Source organism: Euleptes europaea, chromosome 5, assembly GCF_029931775.1.
Source record: "Euleptes europaea isolate rEulEur1 chromosome 5, rEulEur1.hap1, whole genome shotgun sequence".
Lineage (NCBI taxonomy): Eukaryota > Metazoa > Chordata > Lepidosauria > Squamata > Sphaerodactylidae > Euleptes > Euleptes europaea.
The window spans coordinates 56,857,168-56,873,762 of NC_079316.1; the positions used below are offsets into that span (position 1 = coordinate 56,857,168).

General features: G+C 44.7%; 1 protein-coding gene and 1 non-coding gene across 2 annotated transcripts in view; both read left to right on the forward strand.

Annotated features, from left to right (window-relative positions):
• The window catches only part of SORCS3 (sortilin related VPS10 domain containing receptor 3), a 564,006-nt gene that overhangs the window by 58,052 nt on the left and 489,359 nt on the right, over window positions 1–16,595 (forward strand). The gene's annotated exons all lie outside the window — the stretch shown is intronic.
• TRNAG-GCC (transfer RNA glycine (anticodon GCC)) lies at window positions 7,058–7,129 on the forward strand. Its single transcript has one exon. It is a non-coding gene; the product is annotated as a tRNA-Gly (tRNA).

Genomic DNA, 16,595 nt, shown 5'->3' on the forward strand with positions numbered 1-16,595 from the left:
GGGGGGTGGAATTTCCCCTTTTGCATCGGACTCGAGTCGGGACCAGGCAAATGCATTCTTTAAGTCACCATTTGAAAACCAGTTTTGAGCAAGCATCAAAATACTCCTAACCAATCTTATGAATGAGGGAAATCCTGAGGACACACAACTGAAGCCTCCCCTCAAACCAGGGAGAGAGAGACTCGAGGGGGCACAGACACCCCAGGCAGAATGGGCTAAAGCCCCCTTTGGCTTCCTCCCCCCACCTACAGAAAGTGCTCCCTCCCCACACACACACAGACTCTGCTTCCCCCACACACACACAGGAGAAAAATTATAGATTAAAGCCCCCAAAGGGGTCTTACTGTGGCTGTCTTCTGTTCCATCAGGAGGGGTGGGAGGAGGACTGGGTAATCCAAGAAGATTCCGTTTAAGCATGGGAGGTTTTGCCTTGGATTTGCCGCTGTCGAGATGCACACAGGATCGGGTGATCCATTCATCCCAATAGGGAAAAGGGGAAAGCCCATATCTCGGGACCCCCTGACCCAATGTTTACAAAACTTGAGGGGTCTCTTAAGAAGGCTTGTCTGAAGCTATGCTGAATGCTTGGGGGCTGCACCCCCAAAAATGCACCCCCTGCAGCCACAGAAAGAGAAAAGGGGGGAGCCCATATTTCTGCCCCCACTGAACCCATCTTTACAAAACTTGGGGGGTCTCTGAAGAAGGCTTGTCTGAAGCTATGCTGAAAGTTTGGGGACTGCACCTCCAAAAAAGCGCCCCCTGCAGCCACGGAAATGGAAAAGGGGGAGGGAAAAGGGGTGGAGCCCATATCTCGGGAACCCTTGACTCAATGTTTACAAAACTTGGGGGGTCTCCTAAGAAGGCTCATCTGAAGCTCCCCTGAAAGTTTGGGGTTTCTACCCCCAAAAATGTGCCCCCTGCAGCCATGGAAAGGAGCGAATGTGCACACGCACCCCCCACGAGGATTTCTCTCTCTTTCTCTCCCTGGCCAGGCCACGCAGCAGCTGATTCCTCCAGTACTCAATCCTGACTGATTGGCCAGAAGAAGACCCAGCTTGGCCACCGATTGGCGGGGGGAGAATGCTGCTTACTGATGGTTAGGCTACTGCGCCCTGAATTTGCAGAATTTATTCATGAACTCCCGAACTCGCTGAATTCGGCTCCCCCGTTTTCCCGCCATTTTTTAGTTTGATTCGTCCCGAACTAAAAACTGCCGAATCAGGGGAAATTCAGCTGTTTTTCGGTTCGGGCCAAACTGAATCGACAGCCCTAATGTCTTGATCAAGAATATCTCCCACGATTACTTCTAATTATTCTTGTTTCAAGCCTGTTCTTATAACTTTCATGATGCATTTTGTGGCTCTTATCTAGTGCTGTTTGTTTGTTGTGTGCTTTTTTTTTAGCATCAGATACCAGCAGGCAGTTATTTATTTGCTGGAATATGGATTGTTCTTATCAGTGTAAGGGGCTGTGCTGTAACTGAAGCCATCCGAGGGCTTGTTTGCAAGCCCTGTTTATTGAAAATTATAAATAAGGGTGACTGGTATCTCTCCAGCATTTCCCATCATAGCTTCAATCCATGCCAGCAGGTTTATCTGCACATTTGAAAAGTAAGCATCTCTCATCTGGTTCATCCGCATTGCCAAAAGAGGGCTCATTTGTTATGTGCACATAACTCGGGGAATGGCTAATGGAACCCATTAATTAATGACTCAGCTCTGATGGCAGAAACAGTAAAATTAGTAAATAGAATTGGGTTTACTGGGTAATGCACACTTCATTTTTTTTTGTCTGTCACTCCAGTGTATAAATTAAGCACCTTGTTTCCTAGAATCATAGACATGCACAACTGGAATGTACTAAAGGTTATCTATTACAACTCTTTTTTTTTAAAGACACCCGATCATTTGTAACACATTTGATGACTTCATGACAAACACAGTGGGCCAAATCAAATAAGAGGAATGAACAAAGCATAGCATGTCACAGGTACCAGGAAACATTGGCTAATGGCTATATTCAGATGTCATAACAAACAGAGGGTGTTCCATGGTGGGCGTGAATGCAGCTTGTTCTTGTGCTGTCACCCTCTCTCCCCCCTGTTCCTCTGCCATGAGGATGATTAAGAAGTGTCTGGTTTGGGAAGCCTTAAATTAAGCTTCAACTCCAATGTAGGCAGCTGAGCAAATTGGAATTTGTTTCATCCCTGTAATCTGGAAACCTGAACCTGGAATCCTTCAACTGCATTCTGCAGGAGAGCATGTGAGCACAAGATAAGTTTGCTCCTGTCATGGACAGACCTCTGAGGTGTGTTTTGAGATGTAGATAAAATACGTAAAATAAAATACATAAAAAGCAAGATTTAAAATCACAATTCAGGACTGCTAGTAAACTTAACCAAATGCAGTTCTAAATAAAACCATCTTCAACTGTCTCCTAAAGATCAAAAGTGAGGGGGCCAGTTGCACGTCCCTGGGGATGTTATTCCATAATTGTGGGGCAGCCACTGAATAGGCCCTCTCGTACCCACCAAACAAACTGATTGATGGGACAGTCAGGTGGGCTTCTCCCTGTGATCTTAATTCCCAAGCAGGAACATATGGGAGAAGATGGTTATTCAGATACCCCAGTTCCAACCCATGTAGAGCTTGAAAGGTCAAAAATAACACCTTGAATTGGGCTTGGGAGTGGGTTGGTAGCCAGTGTAATTGCTGTAATTCGGCTGTTTTTCATGTCGGATGGAACCGAATTGACAGTCCTATTACTAACCACTGATGGGCATGACAAGCATTTGATACGCCTTGGAGAGCAACACTGTGTTGATACCTGCCAGCATTTAAGTTAAACAGGCTCCCTGTAACCACTTGTCCCAACTCATGCCCTTCTTGGATTACTCTCTCATCTCATGTCTACTCTGATGGAGACGTCAAAATTGCAGCATGTCTCCTCATAAGTCCTGGGATTGGTTCCTATTCTGAAAAAATTTAGGGGAGCGCTCTCTCTCTAAATGTTACTCAAAGTTAGGTCTATTCAGTCTTTCTCTGGAGAGAGAAAAAGAGGTAGGAAACCGAGAAAGACACCTCAGCTCCTACCCCACGTACATCAGTAACCACATCGGTACCAATTGGTTGTCAGTTGTCTTGTACCACCTTGAAGGCTATTGGTCAGTTCATAGGAGCTTATAGAACTTTACAGAAGCTGCAGGATGCTTTCTCTATCCTGTACTTCCTCCAGAACACGCTCTAAAGCTATATAACATTTAAAAGTTTGCCAGACCATGTATGCACTGCATTTGTACTCTGGCATAGCTGCTATTTGGACTGTACATCATTCGTCTATAGATACCATAAATTATTGGCTGATGGAATTTAACTGTTATAATGAGCTCAGGGAATACCTACACAAGTAAATGCTTTTCAGCATCTCCACAGGGCTGCCACTGTGCTTAGTTTTTTTTGGTGATACAAGAGAAAACACAGGAGCAGGATTGAGAAATGAAGCATGTGTGGTATATATCCTGTATCTTTAAATCCTTTGGTTCGAGGGCTTCTCCATGGCCATTTTTTTCAAGTCAGAATGTTCTGCAATTGATTCACAGCAGACATGCCTATGTATAGAAAATGTATAGAAAATCCTGCATCCTTTTTTGGAGAGGAAGAAGTCAGGCTGGAACTGTCAGAGATGACAATCAATGCATCCTGATTCTAGGCATGATTACTCCTTTTGAGTTGGAGAGTTGGAGAGGTATGCACCACCCTGGATAAGTGCCCTAGACTACTGCATTTCACCCTTAGGGAGGTGTTGTCATATAAGGCTCTCATTAAAAACAAAAGCCTCTAATCCATTGTGGACTCTTGCAGTTTCATCCATAATCTGCCTCTGGATATTGAGTCAAATGCCGCCTCAAGATCAATAAAGGCAGCAAACAATGATGCTGACCCTGATTTGGAAAACTTCTCACTCAGGTGCTGCAGAATCAAACAGTGGTCAATCATAGATCTACCTTCCCTAAACCCGGCCTGCTCCTGGGCAATGATCTGTTCATCATCTAGCCAGCTTTTAAATTTCTCTGGAAGTTGTTTGGCGTATAATTTGCTAATTATGCTTAGAAGACTAATTGGCCTATAATTTGCAGGGTCGTCCCTTTTGCCCTTTTTGTAAAGTGGAACAACCACCGCTGTGCCCCACTCCTTAGGAATATGACCTAAATACGTAAAGTCTAAATACGTAAAGAATGCTGCCAAATATGGGGCCCACCATTCCACATTATTTTTCAACAATTCTGGTGGAATGCAATCGATCCCTGGGGCCTTTCCTCTCTTCAGCTGTTCAATCAATCACTTAACTTCCCTGGTAGACACTGGGAGCCATTGTGGTAAATCAGAAATCTCTATCTTAAATCTGTCAAGCATGGAGTCTTCATACATTCCTTGAAAATGGGCGGCCCAAGAGTTGGGTGAAATCAAATGGTCCACTGGAGAGAAATGTCTCCTGCTGGAACCTGTAGTTACCGTATTTTTCGCTCCATTGGACGCACCTTTCCATAAGACGCACCTAGTTTTTAGAGGAGGAAAACAAGAAAAAATCTTGTTTTCCTCCTCTAAAAACTTGTCTTATAGAGTGAATGCCGGCTGGGTGCGTGCGCGTTGAGACGGCGCGAGCCGGTGTTCCCCGCCCCGACGGCCAGCTGGGAGGTGGGTAGGGCTGCACAGAGCAAGCCGGCGCACGTGCCCAGCCGGCTCTGTGCGGCCCCTCCCACCTCCCAGCTGGCCGTCGGGGCGGGGAACGCCGTCTCGCGCCGTCCCAACGCGCATGCGCCCAGCCGGCTCGGTGCACCCCGCCCGCCAGCTGACGGGGCTCACAGAGCTGGCTGGGCGCATGCGCGTCCAGACAGCGCGAGACGGCGTTCCTCACCCTGAGGGCCAGCTGGGAGGTGGGCAAGGCGCAAAGAGCTGGCTGGGCGCGTGCGCCGACTCGCTCTGTGCAGCCCTGCCCGCCTCCCAGCTGGCCGTCAGGGCGGGGAATGCTGGCTTGTGCCGTCCCGACGCGCACGCACCCAGCCGGCATTCGCTCCATAAGACGCACGGACGTTTCCCCTCACTTTTGAGGAGGAAAAAAGTGCGTCTTATGGAGCGAAAAATACGGTAATTTCCAAAAAAGGCTCGAGTTCTTTTCTTTTGCTGCTTGTATCACCCTTTTCCACGAGGCCTTCACCTCCTCTCTTTTCTTTTTTACTATCAGCCTCTTATATCTATTCTTGAGAGAGGAGAGGGACTGGAGTATCACTGGTTTGTCTGCCCCTTTGGCTTTCCTAAGGATGTTATATGCTTCTCTTAACTCTTTTTGCCTCAAGGCGCTCCTTATCAAACCAGGATTTTGAAGTGTTGCATGACCTTTGCCTCTTGGGCCCTTCATTCTTAACTAAATGCATTTTTAGTTTTTGAATCAAGCTTTCATAAAGAGCCAATATATCCTGGCCTGCATCTGGAACCAAAAATACTGATATAAGGTAATCTAAATTTTCCTCCTCTAGAACCCCCTTTAAATCTGACTCTAGCATCGGAGCCACTTTACTCTGCACCCCATCTCTTTCGGAGCTTGCAACTGTACAGGATATTTCATATCAAGATATGTAGGCCCAAAGGGCATTCCAATTTGTAACAGTAACGGTAAATGGTCCCCCTCCAAATGGGGCAGAATGTGAAGGCTCCTAACTAGAGGTAATACAGGGCTGCTTACTAAAATATAATCAATACAACTAGCCCTGTTACCAGACGTATATGTGAGTTCTCTGGGATGATCTCCGGCAGTAGCTCCATTTAGTACATATAAATTTGTCCTGAATGCCATATGGCCCAAACAGCAACCTGCATAGTTGATCCCACTGTCCTTAGAGTTCCGTGCAAACTGAGTGCCTGTGGGCCCATCCTCCCCATCTTCCGATGCCAATTTAAATTTTGCACAAAAAGAAGCATCATCTCTCCATATTCTTGCGTTACAATCCCCCCCTAGAATAACCAAGGCCTCTGGATTATCCAAAGCGAGGGAGGTCACATAACCCTCTAGGGCTGACCAAATTTCCTTGATTTCATTTTTCCGTTTCTTGGGAGGTAGATATGCGTTAATAAGCAAGACTGATTTTGTTGGGTGTTGAATCAAAACTGCCATGGCTATCTGCTCCAGGGGGGGTAGATCTATACTTTTGACTTCCAGGGAGTTGGCCACTAAAATTCCCAAACCCCCCTTCATTCTCCCTGGACCCACACCCCACACTGCCTTCAATTTATAAGAGTGGTACCCATTCAATTCCAAATCTTCCAAAGTCCAGGTTTACTGCACCATAATAATATCAGGGTTCAGGCTCCGCAGGGGATTGTCCTGGGATCTTGCAAAGCATGGGAACCATCCTGCTATATTCCAAGATATTACATAAAGGATATTATCAGATCTTTTTGCTTTGATCTCTGATTGCCAGTCCTGTCTCCTCTGTTCTGGGGGCACTAGTTGTCAGTCTGAGCTAATTTGGTCCAGGCCTCCCTCCGTATCATAAAAGATGCACCCATTACGCTGTGGCTCTGTTTGAGCCGTTAGAGGATAGTTATGCCTTGCAAGGTAAGCCCTATCTGAAATGAATCGGTTATCTACTGACTTTTCTCAAGGCTTGTGGATGTTTAAAAATGCATTGATCAGAAGTGGGTAAAAATAGCAGTGTAGGAGGGAAGCATGCTGGAAATCTCTCGGTGTGAAGCAAGTAAGAGAAAAATAGCAGCCTTACCGACTGAGCATGCAGGTGCATGACACTCATGCAGGCAACATGGAGAAATTCCTGGGGAAACAGCTTTACCACAGTTTCTATCTTTGGAAAGAGGCTGGCAATAATTTAATCAATAGCAACATACTTCTGTGCCTTCTCTTCAGGACATCTCTTGACTTTTCTGTAAAGCCAGGTGTTTGGAAGAGCGTGCTAGTTTTTTTTAAATATGCTTGCCTGCTGGTATAATGTGACTGTGTACAATAGTCTTCCTTTGCTTTATTCCATTCCATCACCAAAAGGGGAGGGGCTGTGGCTCAGTGGTAGAGCATCTGCTTGCCATGCAGGAGGTCCCAGGTTTAATCCCTGGCATCTCCAGTTAAAGGGACTAGGCAAGTAGGTGATGTGAAAGATCTCTGCCTGAGACCCCGGAGAGCCGCTGCCGGTCTGAGTGGACAATACTGACTTTGATGGACCAAGGGTCTGATTCAGTAGAAGGTAGCTTCATATGGTCATATGGCTTTGTAAACAGGATGCAGAGTATCTGTAGTCAAGTTGACTTCATACTCTTACTATTTCATAGGTGCATTGCTAAATATGCCCATTTTTGTTGTTGTAAACCTTTTCGTTTTGCCCTGATTCATTGTTTGTGTTCCTCATTGGTTAGTTTCTTTGACATCATTTTCAGGTAAGTTTTTTTAAAGGTAAAGGTAGTCCCCTGTGCAAGCTCTGGGTCATTACTGACCCATGGCGTGATGCCACATCATGATATTTACTAGGCATACTATGTTTACAGGGTGGCTTGCCATTGCCTTTTCTAGTCGTCTACAGTTGACCCCCAGCAAGCTTGGTACTCATCCTCAGTAGGATGGAAGGTTGAGCCAACCTTGAGCCGGCTACCTGAAACCAACTTCTGTTGGGATTCAAACAGGTCATGAGCAGAGCTTTGACTGCAGTACTACAGCTTATCACTCTGCCACAGAGCTCTTTTTCATATTACTTTCGTGTTATTTTTGCATCCTTTTTATTCCATTTATACACTATACACCATTTAGATGCCACAGTAAAGTTGAACAATAAGTTGATTTTAATGGGAAAAATTCAGTGTGAGGAATGAAATTTTCCTGGTTTATGATATTTCATTATGTAGCTTCAAAAATGTAGAAACTTGCTTGTTAAAAGAAAGTAAAACTTATTTTAAAAGCCCACTATTCTCAAGTTGCTAAATTCCATGTTCGGGTTCTGCATTTGCAAGGTGCAATTGTGGAATATGCAGAATTCTGCTACTACAGTATACTGTATAATACTATGATATACCTTACACAATGCACAGAGAAATATGGGCTGAGTATTTTCTATAGAGTTGCTATCAGAATGTGGCAATCTAGAATGTACGGAGCACAATAGTTGTGATGCTAGATTTAGGCACTTAATATAAGGAGGCCGATGCTTCCACTTGGTTACGATATGGGCTGCTGCAGCTAATTGAAATGTCCACATGACTGCACCACATTTTTTACTTCACGTTGTGTGCTAAAAAGCAAAGTGGAGTGTGTGCAGAGTAATGCTGTGCCATCGCACCCTGTCATAGAAATGAACCCTGTAACAAGATGAATTTTCCTGAAATGTGTGATCCACTTTCAAAGATACCATGTGCAAAAGGCACACAGATGCTTCCACTGATGTCTAAGTGATTCGTCGATCTTACGTTTTGGCTTGTGTAGTCTCCGGGCTTAAATTAGCAAGCCTTCTAGCTTCACGCTGACTATTTTGTGTTTACTAGAGAACTGTGTGTTCTGGTGCCAGGAACACTCACAGCTTCTGCTGTGCTACAAAGTGTTGCCCCCACAACCCTTGTCAGAGTTTTAACATCTAGAGCATCCGGCAGTTGCATTTTTCAGCTCTCACTGTTTACAGTCAGGACCTCTGTTCCATTTATATATCTGTCACTTGTCTCTCTGGAAACTGGTGAACCCCATCCCACATAGATGTCATCAGGCAGTGTGTCTTTCGATTCATGGCATGGACTGCCAGGGCACGGAGGCTCCCCCTCTATTCCTAAGGCCCAAATCTGCTTAATTGGCCAGCCTGGCCTTAAAACTCAGCATGGCTCAGAAGTGGGACAGGGAGGGCTGTGATGGCAGCTGCCCTGTGCTGAAGTCAGGATAACACCTAGGATTTATCTTGGTATCAGCATATGTAAAGGAGCCAGCATCTGGATGCCTGACTTTAATTCTAGGAAATATCTAAGATAATCCCAATGTAGGAAAGCTCGGTATGGGTTTATTTGTGATAATGTGGCATATCCATATGAATATGAGCATACTTTACAAGATACACCCCCACACACTGGGTCAGTGGGGTGTAGTGGTTAAGAGGGGTGGTTTGGAGTGGTAGACTCTGATCTGGAGAACCAAGTTTGATTCCCCACTCCACGCGGACGCTAATCTGGTGAACTGGATTTGTTTCCCCACTCCTCCACATGAAGCCAGCTGGGTGATCGTGGGCTAGTCACAGCTCTTAAAGCTCTCTCAGTCTCACCTACCTCACAGGGTGTCTGTTGTGGGGAGGGGAAGGGAAGGTGATTGTAAGCTGGTTTGATTCTTCCTTAAGTGGTAGAGAAAGTTGGCATGTAAAAACCAACTCTTCCTCTCCTTCTCTTCCTCCTCCTCCCCCCCCCCCAAGAAATGCAGGTGGCTTCCTATTGAGCGGGATGATGGAGGGGCCCTCTTTAATCCATCTACCAGCCCTTTGTTTTCTCACCTCTAGGCTAAAAGTAAAGTATTCCTCCTTGCGGACCACTGAGCTTTGAATGAGGGACTTCCTGTTCAAAGCTCATGCATTCGCTGCTGGGCTACAGTGGCACCATTGCTCTGAGCTTGCCAGGACCAGCCCAGGATTTATGACAATAGACTTTAACTGTATTTGGATTATCTTTTTGTGAGGACCCAGGAAGCTCTGGGTAAGAGTGTGCATTGTGATGTATCTATCGTGTATTATAACTTGAGCCCAGCAAGTAAGATAAGATAGCATACCGAATTCACATGAATGGTGAAAAGAGAAAGTCTTTGGATTCATCAGACTTTTACAGTTGACTGATAACTAGGCCATAAATACACACACACACACACACACATAGTGACTGGCCCAAGGTCACCCAGCAGACTTCATGTGGAGGAGTGGGGAATTAAACTCAGTTCTCCAGATTACAGTCCACCACTCTTAACCACGACACCATGCTGGCTCACATATAAAAGGACATCTATCTATATATCTATATATCTTTATCTCCTTCATGTGGAGGAGTGGGGAAACAAATCCAGTTCACAAGATTAGCCTCCACCGCTCATGTGGAGGAGTGGGGAATCAAACCAGGCATAAATCAGTAGACCAAAGCATTCTGACCCGAAAGTCTTTATCAGTGATCAACTTAATATTAATAGTGTTTATAATACTAAGTAAAACTTTCTCCTATATCAACAACAGACATGTTGAAACAACTTACAGGAATATTACGAATGTAACAGATAACTCACTCTGGTTAGCATTCTCAAAAGTACCACAGGCAAGATTCTTTTTCTGTGGCCTTTAGTGATGCATGCATGTCTTTCTGTGATTTGATAAAATCTTGCCTGATAAGATTTGATAAAATCTTGATGATGTTTTCATATGCTTTTTTCTTTTTTCTTAGTGTTCTATCTATGCACTTGAGCCCATTGTAAGGAGGAGAGAGAGGGGAAACGAATGATTTGAACTTTGCATGCACAGTGCATCAATTCATAAATAAAAAGGGAACAGTGGAGGATTCCGAATGCTTCAGCTCTAACAGCAACAAGACCAGGTAGTTCAGAACTGTGAAACCCGGGGAGAGAGTAGCTCAAAGAGAATTTTGAAGCATTCATAGACCATACAGATAGGACCAATTGTTGAAATTACCTAGTTGGGTGCAGAAAAAGATGCTTTCTTCATTTTTACATAATTTTAGAGTGATGGCTGTTTCCACATATTTCATATGCAAGGAATCCAGTTTTGTAACTTACACTCAAAGGGAGCCAGTGCAGTGCTTTGATCAGTAGTCTTGTTTGATACCTGTGTTACTTATTTGAAGCATTTACAGTTTTTATGTGTAACCTAATGTATCTTTAATGCACCCCTAAAAATGTAACATATGAAAAGGGTACAATAAGATGGGTGAAAATAAGTAATGGTGTCTTATAGGCAAGAGCAGCAGAAATAGGACATTTTGACTGAAGCCACAGCTATCTAGAATTGCCAGCTCCCCCCGGCTACTGGTGGGGGATGGGGGGGTAGGGTTGCTGAATCCAGGTTGGGAAACTCCTGGAGATTTGGGGATGGGAGCTGGGGAGGACAGGGACCTCAGTGGAGTCCACCCTCCAAAGCATCCATTTTCTCCAGGGGAACTGATCTCTGTAGTCTGGAGATCAGCTGTAATTCCAGGGGATCCTCAGGTCCCACCTGGAGGCTGGCATTCCTACAGCTACGAAAACTTCTATGCATCATTCCCCACATGGTAGAGCATAACTTTACTTGCAAATAATAAGGAAAAAATATGAAAGGGCAGCAACTGCGGTAATAATAGATAAAAATTGATAATTCATTTTTAGTGGATGGTTCTTTTTGATTTCAGAAATATGTTTCAAATTTGCCTAGTTGACATAAAGTCGAGCTCTTCAGTATGGGCAGGCCAGACTTCCTGCCTTTTTTTTTTTTTTTGGTGCTGTTTTCTCCTCCCCTTTCATTAATGCTAAAATGTGCAGTATTTTATGGCCATTTTGTCCATAACAGGAAGTTCTTTTCAGGCAATTTATTGGAAGGGGAAGAGATTGTAAGTCTCTAGGCATTCAGTGGCTATCAGATTTAAAGGGAATATAAATGCTAATTTATAAGCTCACTTGTTCCTACTAAGTAGGGGTTGCTAAGTTAGGGCTAATGGTGATGTCGCTTAGTTTCTATCCCCTGTTCAACCAGCAGCAAAGTCAGAAGCACAATAAGCTATAGAAACCCTAAGAGATGCACAGCTACCCCCCATCAAGAAGTCATTTTCTACCTGCTTTCCCAAATTGGCCATCAAGGCAAGGCTGCAGTGATGCCTGACTTACCTCCTGACATCACCCAACTCAATACACATATCTTCCACACAAAACTAGGCAAACTAGTGCAAGCTGCCATGGTGTCAGGAAAGGGGGGGGGGTAATGACTGACAACTGTAGGCAAAAACTCTAATGCTTCCCATAAAGAGGTGTAAAAATCCCCTGGCGACACAAGTGCAGATAGTCTGCAAAACAGGCATTCTGTTTCCAGGCAAATAGCCAGGGATAGAAAAAGTGCCATTCCAATCACAACACTTAGCCAGGCATGCACAAAGAACTCATGGGTAAGGTTTCCAGGTACCAGCAGGAGAACTCCAGCTATTACAACTGATCTCCCGCGGTTAGAGATCAGTTCACCTGGAGAAAAAGGCCGCTTTGGCAATTGGACTCTTTGGCATTGAAGTCCCTTCCCTCCCCAAACCCCGCCCTCCTCAGGCTCTGCCCCAAAAACCTTCTGCTGGTGGTGAAGAGGGACCTGGCAACCCTACTCATGGGTTCTCCAGGAGAAGGGTGCTAGTTCTGCGCCCACAACTTATTAAATAATTTTTATTTAATAATAATCATGGTCAAGAAAGTGAGGACTGTAGGGGGGGGGGGGAATGGAAATTAATCCAGTCCCTTATGTGGGCAATATCCCAGCACTCACTTGGTGCAAGATATTCCACCTGTTTAAAGCAGCAGAGTTCAAAGCAGCTGAAAGCTATGTAGAGGAATAAGAACAGCACATGTATTAACATTGAAGAAAACTGTATTTAAAAAATGTTTATAAAGTCCTTTAAATAAACAACATTTTCCTTATGTGGTTTCTACTACTTTTCTCATATTAACTGAAACATTATTACATCTTCATAAAGTGTGAGGCAGAGAGGGAACACAGAGTGATACTTAGAGTGATACAGAGACTGACTGAATGCTGAGAGTGAATGACAGTTGGCAGCGTCGGTTACAAGTAACTGTCACCAGAAGGGAGGGGCTGATTCTAAAGGAGCACAGGACCTTCTGTCAATCAAATTAGGCTCCAGCGTTCAATCCAACAAGGACATCATGACAGGAGGCCCACATAGGGTTGCCAATCTCCAGGTGGCACCTGGAGATCTCCCTCTATTACAACCAGGGCCGTCTTAATGCATGGGCATGCTGGGCAGTTGCCCGGGGGCCCCACAAGCATTGGGGCCCTATGCTAATCTATGTATGTTGTGACTTGCTGTCATTGAATAAATAAATACTATACGAAATGGTAAATATTTGTTATTGGAAAATGCATATTTAGCATGTGTTTTACTAAAGATAATGAACAATATTAATGTTAATTTTGGTTTAGATTAAGATTTGGAACTGGCTTTCACTCATGTGTATGGAAAATGATATCCTGGAGACCATTGACTTCAAGCCAATTATAAAGCAATTCTCTGCAAAGAAATTTTGCAAATGTTTGTGCAGAACACTTGATTAATAATAAATAATTCATAGTAATTTCATACTGTGCCATCTCAGCCTGTATGGTTTACCAATTGAGTACCATTTATATGTTGAATTTTTTGTGTTTTTCAAGTCTTGTGTTATATTGTTCAGACGTTTGTGTTGATTAGTCTTCGCTGTACATCATGTTTTTTAATGTTTAAACACTGATTTTGTTGGAAGTACCAATAAATATATCTTTAATTTTATCGATCATTTACCTTTTTATTCCTGTGAGTGGTTGGGTAAGTAGGGGCTCCCAGTGCACTGCTTTGCCCGGGGGCCTATAATGATTACAACTGAATTCCGGACAAAAAAAGATCCCTTCCCCTGGAGAGAATGGCTGCTTTGGAGGGTGAGAACTATGGTATAATACCCTGCTGATGTCCCTCCCCTTCCCAAACCCCATCTTCCTGAGGCTCCATTCCCAAATCTCCAGGAATTTCCCTACCTAATTGCCTGAGCATGGGTCACTCTATGGTAGGGTCACTCTATGATAGGGTTGGCATTATACCCTGCTGAGGTCCCTCCCCTCCCAAAACTCCATCCTCCCCAGGCTCCCCCCCCCAAATCTCCAGGAATTTCCCAACCCAGAACTGGCAACCCTAGACCCGCATGAACCACATTGGGAGGTGTGTAGAATGAGCAATGCAATAGAAACAAGCAGCAGAGCTTGGCTTGTTTCAGCTAGGCAAATCCAAAACAAATTTGAAGTTGCCCCCTAGCCAAGGATATTGAATTGTATGTATCAAATTTACTTTTTGGGTATTATTTCAGCAATAACTATTTTAGGATTGTCATGCCTGGCAACCACTGGGAGCTTGGGGGTGGGAACATAGGGTGGGTGCCAGCTGCTTGCGTGCTTTAATATCACTTCCAGATTTTCCCTGGAAGTGACATCACTCAGTGAGTGATGCCAGCATTTATTTTTGTTTTTCTCCCACTGCCATTCTGAGCAGTGGTGGGCAACAAAGGTTGCTAGCAAGAGGTCTCCCACCGCAGCATGAGACCTGGCAGTTGGGGAGGGGGAAGACAAACAGACAAACACAGGCCTCCTTCCCCATACAGCAGCTACCTAACTACACGTCCCCAGGAACAGGCAGAAGATAGATCCTTGATATTGTCTTTGTAGTTTCCTTGGGGCCCACGACTCCTTCCTTCCTGTCACCAGGGATCAGAAACACGTAGACCAGAGCTGAAGTGGCCCAATGAGGAACTATAGCCCAGCCCACCATGGAATAGAATAGGCTATGGTCAAAAGGATTTACACACATTTGGAAGGAATGCAGTCACGTAGGCAGAGGGTACCTTGCAAGAACCGATAACTGTGACTTAGCAAAGCACCATAATCCCTCTTGTCTTCTCCAGTTCTCCTCATCCACTCCAACCATACTTGTCCCATTTTCCTTTAGTTGATTGCCAGTGCTGCTTTGGTTGATTCCACTGCAAATCAGATTTCAATATCCTTCCCTTTATATTATGTTAATAATACTACTTGATTTGTTAACAGACTAGCAGTTAGGCAGGAATCAGAAGGCTTTTGAGGTGTTGCGACCCCTTGCTCAGAGTGGCAAGGCCAAATGGTTAACCTTAGCCCTGGTAGGATACTGTAGTAAAGAACCCACTGTCTGTCATCCCCTCCAGTGTGTATCTCCAAAACTAATGGGGGTGTGGCACTAATAGCCTTCCTGAGATGGAAGAAGCTCTTCTACTGGCGGGAGAGTCTTGTATCAGAGGAAGGCAGTTAGCACCAGAGGGATGTGCCGCTGTCAACTAAATAGAGTGGTAGGATATTGCTAATCCTCAAAAAGAATACAGGAAGAGTCACTGTGTGTTATTGAAAGATCAGTATTGGATTGAGTTTTGTAAGTCACACAGAGGAGTGGCATTGCCAGCCTTTCTGTTCTTGCCAGATCCCTCTGTCTGTGACAGCTGTATGACAGACAGCAGAGTAATAGGTGCGTCTTTCCCTCTGACTACAGTCCTAAGCTGATCTGGATACTGCAATGTTTGTTACGGTTCTGTCTGTCATGCACTTTGGAAAAGCATTGGAGCCCTCGGAGGACAATTCCACAGAATTTCACAGCTGCTTCCCCTCCACAGATTGTTGTTGCTGTAGGCTTGACTGGTGGCCTACACGGCTTGATGGTAATGAACATCATTACGACTGTGAGTGTTGGATGACTGCCCAGTTGCCTTCCTTGCCTTCTTTGCCACGCCTCTGCTCTGCTCGCTTCTGCCTCTCCCACTGACTCTGCCAGTGGTAGCCTCCCATTGGCATACAGGAGCATCTCTATGTGGGCGTAGTGTGTTCAGCCAGCAAAAACGGGCTTAGGAGTGATCCTATGCTGCCCAATTCATGTAATCTGAGCATAGGATCATTAAAAAAAATCTGGCCAATGAAATAATAATTAGAAAGCTCCATACTCCTACAATTTGATAAGCGATAGGCTTTAGGAATTACATCACTATTTCTCATACTGGACTCCTGTCAGTCTTGGAACATGCCCCCTACACAGTGTGACTTCATTGCACTTTCTCAATGCTACAAGTACCAGGGCACTGACATTGTGGCCTGCACAATCCCTCCTGCCTTTGATGGGACCCCTTCATCAATGGCTTCTGGCTTGAGACTCAGAATAGAAACATGTTTAAGGAAATGGTCTCACAAATCCCATTCTTGTTTGCCCAGGAGATCCAAAAAGTCCCACTGCCACCTAGGGTTGCCAGGTCCCTCTTTTCCTCCAGCAGGAGGCTTTCTTGTTTAAGAAATGTACGCACGGCGCTTCCGGTTTAGAACCGGAAGTGCCGCCTCGCAAAGGGCCTTTACCTCTTAGTTTGAGTGAACTTTCTCTGTTTGCCAGCTACCAACTTCCAGCTATTGTCAAGTTGACTTGATCTCTGGGGCAGAAGGTGTTTCTCCACAACATGCTGTGACAATTTTGGCACACTTAGGAAGACACAGAGCCATAACTGTAGCTGAACCATGCAGCTTGGGTCTCCATTGTTTGGGAGCAGAGCATCATCAATAACAGGTATCAATTTGTACCCTAACACGTTATCATTGCTGACTTTTCTGTTGTCTTAGCTGGTGAAGAAAAACAGAAACCTTAATGCTTCAGGATGGTGGCTCTGGATTTGACTGCATTATCCTATTTTTAAAATTTAATGTCTTTTCCTCTAAGCAAAAAAAGCGAAAACTCTGCCCTCTCCAACAAAATCCCAAACTGTGTATGAAATGTACCCACTGGCCCATCCTCCTCCTGCTAACATCT